The following is a 10,312-nucleotide window of genomic DNA, read 5'->3' on the forward strand; positions in this document are numbered from 1 at the left end:
TTATATGACGTGTTAGCATGCACAACCACGTACTTGATCGGGATGTCTTTGACTTCGGGTCCATCGGAACAAAAACGAGTGGATAACTTGATGTATCCTTTCGTTTGTACACGCTCACCAGAAAATCCAACCAGTGGCTCATTGTATGGGATCAGTTTGGCTTCCGGGATGCCGAGTTACTTGAAGGTATTCCAGTAGAGGATATCGGCCGAACTTCCTTGATCGACCAATGTCTTCCGAATGATGTAGTTGTGGATTTCCACACTGATGACCATGGGATCGTCCTGATCAGGATCGATGCCCTTGAAATCAGCCTCAGTGAATGTGATGGCCGGCAACCTCTGCCGGGTGCACTCAACTGCATGGACAGTTCAGACAGCTCGTAGATGTCTCTTCTGTGCTGAGGAGGTGGATCCTCCGCCCGCAAATCCACCGGTAATAGTATTGATGACCCTTCGGGGTTGAGTTGTGGGCTCGGCTTCTCTTCGGTCTCTCGACCGGCTTCGTTCCTTGTGAGGGTGCCTATCGGATCTCTCTCGGCCATGTTGTTCCCCACGATGCCGGTGATCATCGCGTCTGGGAGAGCGGGGCCGATCGACAAAACGTTGAAGCTGCCCTTGCTTGATTAAGTCCTCGATTTTATCTTTAAGAGCCGCACAATCCTCATTTGAGTGACCTCGGTTTCGGTGATATTTGCAGGACTTGGTTGTGTCGGCGCGTGGAGGGGTTGACGCTCGTTTTGGTACTGCCAAAACCTCTGAAGCGAGTGCCTGATCTAGGACAGCAGATCGACTGGTGTTCAATGGGGTGTAATGAGAATACCTTGGTCCTCGTGCTGGTTTTTCGCGAGAAATTTCTTTAGGACGGCTCCGATAGTTGCTCTCGGCTGGCTTATCGGCTTTGGCGGCTATCTCTGCCCGTGTTTGATTACGGAACTCAGCTAATTCCTCTATTTGCATGTATTTGTCGGCGCGCCGACGCAAATCATCCATATCAGTTGGGGGTTTCTTACAGATGTTGTTGGCGAAAGGTCCCGGTTTCAAGGCGGTGGTAAGGTGGTGCAGAGCTACAGCAGGGTTGAGGTCTCGGATCTCCAAAGCCGCTTTATTAAATCGGCTCATGAAGGTTCGAAGGGATTCCTTCTTTTCTTGTCTTATGCTTACCAATGAGAGCGAGGTCAGCTGATGAGGCCTGCTGGTGGCGAACTGAATGGTGAATTGAGATGCTAATGTATTGAAGGAGTCGACTGAGTTGGTCGGAAGTCGTGTGAACCAGCTCAATGCCCGACCCTTTAACGAAGTTGGGAAAATTCGGCACAAGGCAGCATCGTCAGTAGTACTGAGGGTGACCTAAGTCAAGAAGATGTCGACATGCTCGTCGGGGTCAGTGGAACCATCATACTTATCGAGTGGCAATGACTTCCAATGGTCAAGGAGTGCCGTCTGCATAACACTTGGAGTAAAGGGATGCCAATGTGCTCCGGCTGGCAATGGATGTATCGGTCGGCTGCCCGAAGCATGGGCAGCTGGGGTAGCAACAGAAGTGTGGGGGATGGAGGTGTGATGGCCGTGCGAGTGGAACGACCCCTGAGTGTGGGTCGTCTCAGATGGTTTCCATGTGGGGTCTCGGTACTGGTTTTTCAGAGCAGCATTCTCTTCTCTCAATGCGGCCATCTCGGCGGCATCTCTCTCTCGCTGCTGTTTCATGGCGATCATTTCTTCCTTCATCTGGCGTACCATATCGGTCAAGTTTGTCTCCTCAACCGTCTCGGCCTCGGACTGGTGCTCCTCTTCGGACTGTTGCCCTTCGAAATTAGTATTCCTTGTCTTTACCATGATTCTTTTCCTCGTAAACTTTTGATGTTTCTACTATGCTTTCGGTTCGGCCCCACGGTGGGCGCCAAAATGTACCTGCTTGAGGGTACACTCGTAGTCTTCTGGGGTGTAAGAGGGCCGAACGAGAGCTTTAGGTGGATTCTTCGGAGGGGGGAGGTACCTGCAAAAGGCACTCCAACGCTCAAGTCAGGATATGCACGATTTTCTAGGGTAATAAATGAACAGTGACCTACCTCGTTACGTGTGACCTATTTATAATACCTGACATGGGTCTGAGCATGGTGGGCCTTCTCTGACATTTACCAAATTAGGTAATACGATGTTAATCGGCTGATTATGTCTTAATCATGTACTTATCCTTACTAATCATAATCTTCGTTCTAATAGTTCACCTAATGGCCGAGCCGAGACAACACGGCCGAAACGTCCTCTCTCGGCTTCTGGCCGAGCCGATAGGGAAAGAGCACAGTTCTTAGTCCCCTGTCGGACCGAAGTGGTATTCGAGCAGTATCATCTGATAGTATATGGCATGCCGGTCCACGTGGCCGATCCACGTGGCCAATAGGGTCCTTCCGGTACAGTAAATATTGTAAAGATAAGAAAAAAATTAAAAGTCAATCTATCAAATTTTCTAATAAAGATTAATTATCATTAAAGTTAGTAGATATTTAATCATGGAGTTGAATACAAATAATTAATATGTTGAATACAAAGTTAAATTATTCAGACAATTTCAAATTTCATATATTCCTAGATCAAATTTTATTTATTTTTCAATCAAGACAATTAGTCTCTTACGAAATCTTGGGATACTAGTATGAAACAAAAAAAATTAAAAAAAATCGTAAATATTTGTATTAATAATATGGATGATTAATCAAAAACAATTATGAGTATATGAAAAATAAAACAAAACTTACTATAATTAGATAACGTGGCTGTTTAATATAAGTTAATTTATGTGTAAGTATTGAAAATTAATTATGACTTTATCAAAGGTCGCTAGTTCAAAGAATGGCTTCATTAATCAAATGTTGGGATTTAATTTTGTCTTCATATGATATATCACCACTAAAAATATCATTTTACAAATGTCCTATTTAATTATTATTGTATTGATAAACTATAATAATTCTATTTGAATTTTTACACTGAACAACTTATACAAATGTCCTATTTAATTATTATTTCATCAATAAATTAAGGGTGTATTTAAATCAATTAATTTTAAGAATCTTTTTTCAAAATCAATATAGCATGGACGGATTATTTTTAAAAATTTATAAATTGTAATTAAAGCAATATGGTTGAATTTATTTCTAGGCTGTAAATGGGCCAAAGCTAATCCTTTTGCCTTGACTCTGATTAGTGATTCAGTTGTGAAAATCAGTTGCGACCAGCTCATGCGGTACTTCTTTCTTTCTTAAATTGTTGGGTTGGCCAAAAGTAAATAATGAGACAGAGGCAGCCACGCTATCACCGGCTCCGGAAACACTAGCTGCTACTTGTACTCTATTCACATTTCAGACAATTGTTGCTTTCACCTTTTGTTTATTATTCATGTTCTCGTGCTCCCACACATGTGTGTGTCATGCTTTATTTTTCTTTTTCTTTTTGTCAGATTAATTTTTATAAAGAGGATACACAAGATTTTTCCATCTTTACATTAGTATAATATTTTTAATGTTAGGTTTAAGTGTCTTTTTTTAGTTCAAAAGAAAATAAGGGTTTTGAGAGATTTTAATTAAAGACAGGAAAAATTAAAAAATTTGTTTGATTGAAAAAAGGGATGAGAAGGAAAGGGAAGGTATTTTTTTTTTATTGATTCACAACAAGAGATAAAAGATTTTAAAAATTAATTTATATTTGTATCTTTATAGTTTTAAATTAAAAAACATAATTAAAGATATTCTAGATATTATTCTAAAAATATTTTAAAATCTTTCCCTTTTTTCCAATCTTCCAATATTTGAGAGGAGCTAAAATTAGGTTTAGAGGAATTTTGTTTTCCTCTCTTTCTAAAACTTGGATCAAGCAAGTTAAATTTTAGAAAACCTTTCCCCTCTCTTCTATTTCCCTCCGACTAATAATTTATTTTTATCCATCATCTAAAAAATCCCATACTAAAAAAGTATTTTATAAATTTATTAGCGTAGAACCTTGTTAGTATCTCATCATTGTAATTGATGTGCTTCATATTACTAGTTTTTTTATTACATAGTATTTTTGTAAATTATTTTCAAAAAATTTTAATTATAATTTTTTATCACTCAAAATTATAATGTAAGTGACAAATTTCTTAAGACCATATTCATTCTATTATAACCTCACACTAGGTCAATCCTAGTAATTCAATTGTAAAAATTTTAAAGATACACTAAAAAAAAACTGACATGTTTTTAATAAATATTTTGCATAATACAATAATACAATGATAAAAGATAAAAAGTATTGTACGTAGATAATTTTATTTTTGCATAATAATGTTGTATAAACAAGAAGAGAGTCAGAATTTCATGTATAAATATATATTTGTTAATATAAAGGAGATTTGTATTAATGGCGAATAAATAAAGTTAAAAAGATTATATATGTTTGATTTAAGAAAGTGAAAAGGAAAAAAGAATAAAAATCACATTCAAAGGACATCCTTAAACAAGATATGTGGTGGGTGGTATGAGGAGGAGTGTGGAGCATGATGGATATTGAATGTGACCATCGAAGGGAAGCTTGACTAATGTCTATACAAGACACTGTCGTATCGGACCACAGATAGTGATCGTTGCATTTTCAGAATGGCCTTCATATAATCTCATTTTTAATCCTATCACTCATTCTATTTTTAAGTTATACTATAACTTTATGCCATCAACATTTTTCTTTCTAAAACGATACCAATACTTGGTCCACAACTTCTCTGATTTTGGACAACTATATAACATTATATCGTGTTTCTCTCGTCAAAAATATCTAGATTTAGCATCTAGTTGTATGGCTGAGGAGTTTTTTTTTTTAAATCACAAGCAAAACAAAAATGTATTGAATTGAGATTTTATAAAATCTTTTATTATCAAAAAGTTTTGTAGATTTTAAAATATTTTATAAGAATTTAATGATTTTTAAAATTTCAAAAGACTTTATAGAAATATATTGACTTTTAAAAAATATTAAAAAAGATTAATCGAGATTTTGTAATATGAATTAATGGATTTATCTTCCCTAAATTTGGTTTAATTGAAGGAATTTAGGGACTTGAAGAAGGAAAGATTTTGAAGGGATTATAATTATGATCCAATTGAAGCAATTTAAGGATTTGAAGTAAGAAGGATTGTGCTTTAGTAATGGTGATCCTTGTGCCTTAGTAATGTCTCACTTCTTTCTTAAAATCTTCTAAAGATGAGGGGACTTTTTGAATGTTGGTGGAAGCAATTTTGCTACTGCAAAAAGAATGCTTAATAGACTATCGATCGTGCTAGTTTTAGTAATGTCTCACTTCTTTCTTGACATCTTTTTAAAGACAAAGGAACTATTATAAATGTTGGTGGGAGTAGTTTTGCAACTACAGGTAAAACGCTCAAGAGTTTGTCCCCTTAGCCTTGGTAATTTTTCTTTCTTTACATTCTTCTAAAGATGAAGGAAATATTTTGAATGTTGATGGGAGTAGTTTTGCTAGTATAGATAAAACTGTTTTTGTGGTCTTCCCTTCTTCAAATTCTTAAATTACTTCTGTACTTATACGAGGATACTTCGATAATTTTGCTATTCTTGATGGGTCTTTGTCTTCCATGATGTGTCCTACGGTGGAGTACTTACAAAAGGTACTCCAATGTTTAAGTTAATCCTCAACGTCAAAATTCTCAATGCTAACTCAAATTAGTAATTATTATAAACGTACCTTTTTTCGTTGTTGTCTACCTTTATTTATACTAACTTTAATGGGCTCAAACCCATATGCAAGCCCATAAGAGAATTCATTAGTGCTTATCTATAACAAGTTAGGTAGGTTATTACATTAGGCCGAGGACTCTTCGGTGTAATTATATTAAAGAGTCTTTGGTCCTCTTCTTGTACTGACTTGGTATTCATGCCCCTCCCTTTTTCAAATCTCTTAATTCTTTCAATTCAATTGTATTTCTAATTCCTTTAAAAACCTCCATTCTTCAAATTCCTAAATCCCTTCAATTAGATCTTAATTTCAACCTCCTCCTCACTTTCCTTTTTTTCTCATATTTCTAATTTTGATTTAAATATTTTTTATTTAATTAACTTTAAAATTTTATGATTATTTTTATTATTACACATGTGGCAAATAACTCACCATACTATGACATATAGCAAGTGTTGATATGTCAAAGTCATTACCATGTGGATGATTTAACAATTAAAATTAACACTAAAGACTAATTATATTGATGGGAATATAAACTATGAACTAAAAACGTTCTTATACAAGGGAAAAAAGCAAAACTTGTTATATTTTGAAAGATTAAAAATATATTTAATTTTTTATAATTCTATTATTGGTGTGAATTGTAAAGTATACATCAATTTTGTCGATGCCTCATTTTTGTTGAATAATATAAATGGTTACTTTTAGTGGAATACATTTTTTTCTCATCTATAAGAGTTGAACTTGAAATTTTACTTAAAAAATTGAGTCCAACTTTTTTCTGACCAATAACTTATAACTTGATTATTTTTTATCCATGAAAAATAAACTTGTTATCAAAGAATTTACTACACTCACACACCCTCTTCAACCAACTTACTAGAGCCTATTGGTAGTTAATTTATTTAAAATAAAAGATAAATTTAAAAAGTTACTATATTTAAAGAGGATAAACTAGAAGCTCTTATTAAATGAGAAAAAAACCATTGAATGCACAATCTATTAACATAAATTTATTCTAATTTAATAAGTGATATATATTAACAATTGCCTTAAATATTAAAAAAAAAGTTTTATGATCCATAATAATTTTTCTAGTGCAAGCAAAAATTTCTTTCTAGGCAATATATATGACCCACACACGACAACAACAAAAGACTAAATTAATAAAAGAATGTTTTTAAAGATTAATCTAGTCTTAGAATAGTGGATTAAGTCTAACTCAACCCTACAAAACCGGCTTGTAAGGTAAGGGTTGCTTTCCACTTATATACTATTCAATTGCCTAATCTCTAGTCGATGTGGGACTTGGGTTTTTCCCAATACACCCCCTCACGTCCAGCACTATTGGGCTTGGTACGTGGATAAATGGTGGGTGGCCCTTTTTAATGATCTAGGATAGGCGGGACTTGGATTTTTTCCCAATACACCCCCTCATGCCTATGGCACATGCATCAACGGTGGGTGGCCCATTTAAAGTAGATCTAAATGGCTCTGATACCATCTTAGAATAGTGGATTAAGCCTAACTCAACCCTACAAAACCGACTTGTAAGGTGAGGGTTGCTTTCCACTTATATAGGTGTGAGGGGTGTATTGGGAAAAACCTTAGTCCCGCCAATCCTAGATCATTAAAAAGGGCCACTCACCATTTATCCACGTACCAAGCCCAATAGTGCTGGACGTGAGGGGGTGTATTGGGAAAAATCCAAGTCCCACATCGACTAGAGATTAGGCAATTGAATAGTATATAAGTAGAAAATAACCCTCACCTTACAAGCTGATTTTGTAGGGTTGAGTTAGGCTTAATCCACTATTCTAAGATCTAGAAAGAAAAAATTAAAAATCATATAAAAATAACAATTTATTGAAAAGTTGTATTTTAATCGTGTATAAAATTAATGATTAATTAATGTTTGTCTTTCTTTTACCTTTAAATAATTGTAACTCTTTTGTGTGGGCGTGTATATGGTTTTTTACAAGTATCAAATTATAAATTTTGCAGCACTTCGTAACTTTATTTGGATTGGTTGTTTTGTGAAGTTGCAGGTGCAATATTCATGGTATTCCTTTCTTCAAACTTCAAAGGGAAATGTATTTTTACACTTAATTATTTAAAGTTGTTCCTTACCCTTCCCAACCCATATCTGCTGCTGCTGGATTCTTCTCCACGATCGAGACGTTATTTCAGATATTTCTCATTCACAAATTTTAATATCTTTTTCCTACCACATTACCATTTTTTATTATGTCAAAACAACTCTCCACTTTTATGATTAAACAAAAATATTTATCATGCATATATTTTCTCTTTCATCCCACTTATATTTTATTTTCTTCTCTCTTTTCAATCAATCATTCATTATCACTTTTTCTCGAGTTTCTCTTTTTTCTTCTCATCTCTCTCTCTCTTTTTTTTTTCTTCATCTTTATCCACCCAAAATGGAGTGGATGAATGTCACCACCGCGATTAAAATACACTACGAGGGATTGAGGGAAAAGGAATATCAATGATAATGTAAGTTAAATTTATTAATTAGTCAACCTGTTTTATTTATTTTTGTAAGTTGAATTGGACTAAAAATTCTACCGATTCACTCAACTCATTGACATGACGGATTCAATATTTAATCAATATTTTTATTATATAATTTAATTTATATTTTTAGATAATTATTTTTATTTTAGATGAAATAAAAATATATTATTTAATTATATATTTTTATTTGTATATTTTCATGTATAGTGTCTTTTATTGATAGAAATATATATTATTTTAGTTCTTGACATGAAAAAATAACTTTTCTAATCAATTTTATAAACAATAATAAAATTATAAGTTGAATTGAAAATGTATATCAAATATTTTAATTGAGATTTGTTTTAAAAAAATTGGATAGGTCGAAGATAAACTAACTTATCAAGTAACTAATTATTTTTAATTATCCACTAACTCACTAAAATAATCCATCAATTCATTGTTAAGTAAAGCAAATTATATCTTTCAACCCTATTTTATGTGGGCCAACTTGTCTTGTTTCGATATATTTTATGGGTCAACATGCTCCATCCCACTTTAGGTGGATTACCAACTTTATCATTCCATAAAGAAGAGCAAATAAACAAAGAAAGGGAGAAAAAAAGAGATTTATTTTGAGACTATATTTGATATTTTAAAAATGATTGTGTAGTAAACAAAAGAAAAACTTATATATATAAAATAATAAAAATATCTCTAATAAAAAGTATAGAAAAATAAGAATAAGTTATTATTATATCCTCTAAAAAAAATGTAATTATTATATTTGCTTTTTTTCAGAAAAAAACGAAAATTATATTACACCCGCTTATTTTATTGATTTTTTTAAAGGGTCAGATGTAATATTACCAAACTATTCTCTGACTTGAGCACTGGAATTTTTGTAGATACATATTGTTAAGTTTCCTATGTCCAGTATTCACAAAACAATTTGCAGCTATAAATAGTATCAATATACATGAGTTAGGTTTAACCACTTTTGGTCAACTTTGAAGATGAAAAATAATAATAATAAAAAAATTCTCACTAACTGGTTAAGAAATTAATATATAAAATTTTTAACTGAAATCTATAATAAAGTTATATAAAAAATGTGTTCATATAGTTTTCATAAATTTGTAGTTTTAATTTATTAACCATTACACAACATCTTTATTGGTAGAATCTATTTATTTTTTTTAATTCTACTCTTGAGTCTTGACACCGAGATTTAACAACTTTTTGTATTTTTTTTTCTCCAAGAAGAACCGAATTTGGATTTTTAAGAATCGGTTTTACACGCGGTAGCTAAATCATTAAACTGCAATGGTGAAAAAAATAAGAATAATTTCTTATTCCAAGAACTTATATAAGAACAGAAACATGTTCTCAAGATTATTTTTTTTCTTCCTCTAACCATCCAATAACCACAAAATCAAAGGAGGGGATGAGGGAGGAATGAAATCTATTAGTAGCCCTCCTCCATGCGAATAAAAAATCATGTTATTTTATGCATGTTAAAATATTATTTATTATATTTATAAAAATATTTTATTCATACTAATTAATATTTATTTATAATAATTAAATTTAATTTTTAAGTTCTCAAAAAAAAAAACAAAAGAAGTGTAAATAATAAATTATAGAAGAGTGGATCCCTTATATGATTTTTTCATTAGAGGAAAATTTATAATTTATAAAAATGTAGTGAGTTGCTTAGAAGTGACATAAGATGATTGAGCCCTATTAAAATAGAATAAAAACCTGAAAAATGTGATTTAGACTTGAAAAATGTTAAGGGATCATCTCAAGTATCACTCATATATATTGGTGATATCATATATTAACTTCTAAACAATTTCACAAATTTTCAAAATAAATATTATTTATATATCTTAAAATCATTGTTAGAACTAAAATTAATAATTTTGAATTTTAGAAGGATAAATATCAAAGAAAAATATTGTTTACAGAGATTAGAACCAAAATTTACTCATTTTATAAAGGCAAAAAATATTTTATAAGAATAAAAAATAATGTTTACAAATTTTGGAAAGATGAAAAATAAAGA

This window comes from Cajanus cajan, chromosome 10 (assembly GCF_000230855.2).
Source record: "Cajanus cajan strain Asha chromosome 10, NIPB_CcT2T_4, whole genome shotgun sequence".
In the NCBI taxonomy this organism is placed as follows: domain Eukaryota; kingdom Viridiplantae; phylum Streptophyta; class Magnoliopsida; order Fabales; family Fabaceae; genus Cajanus; species Cajanus cajan.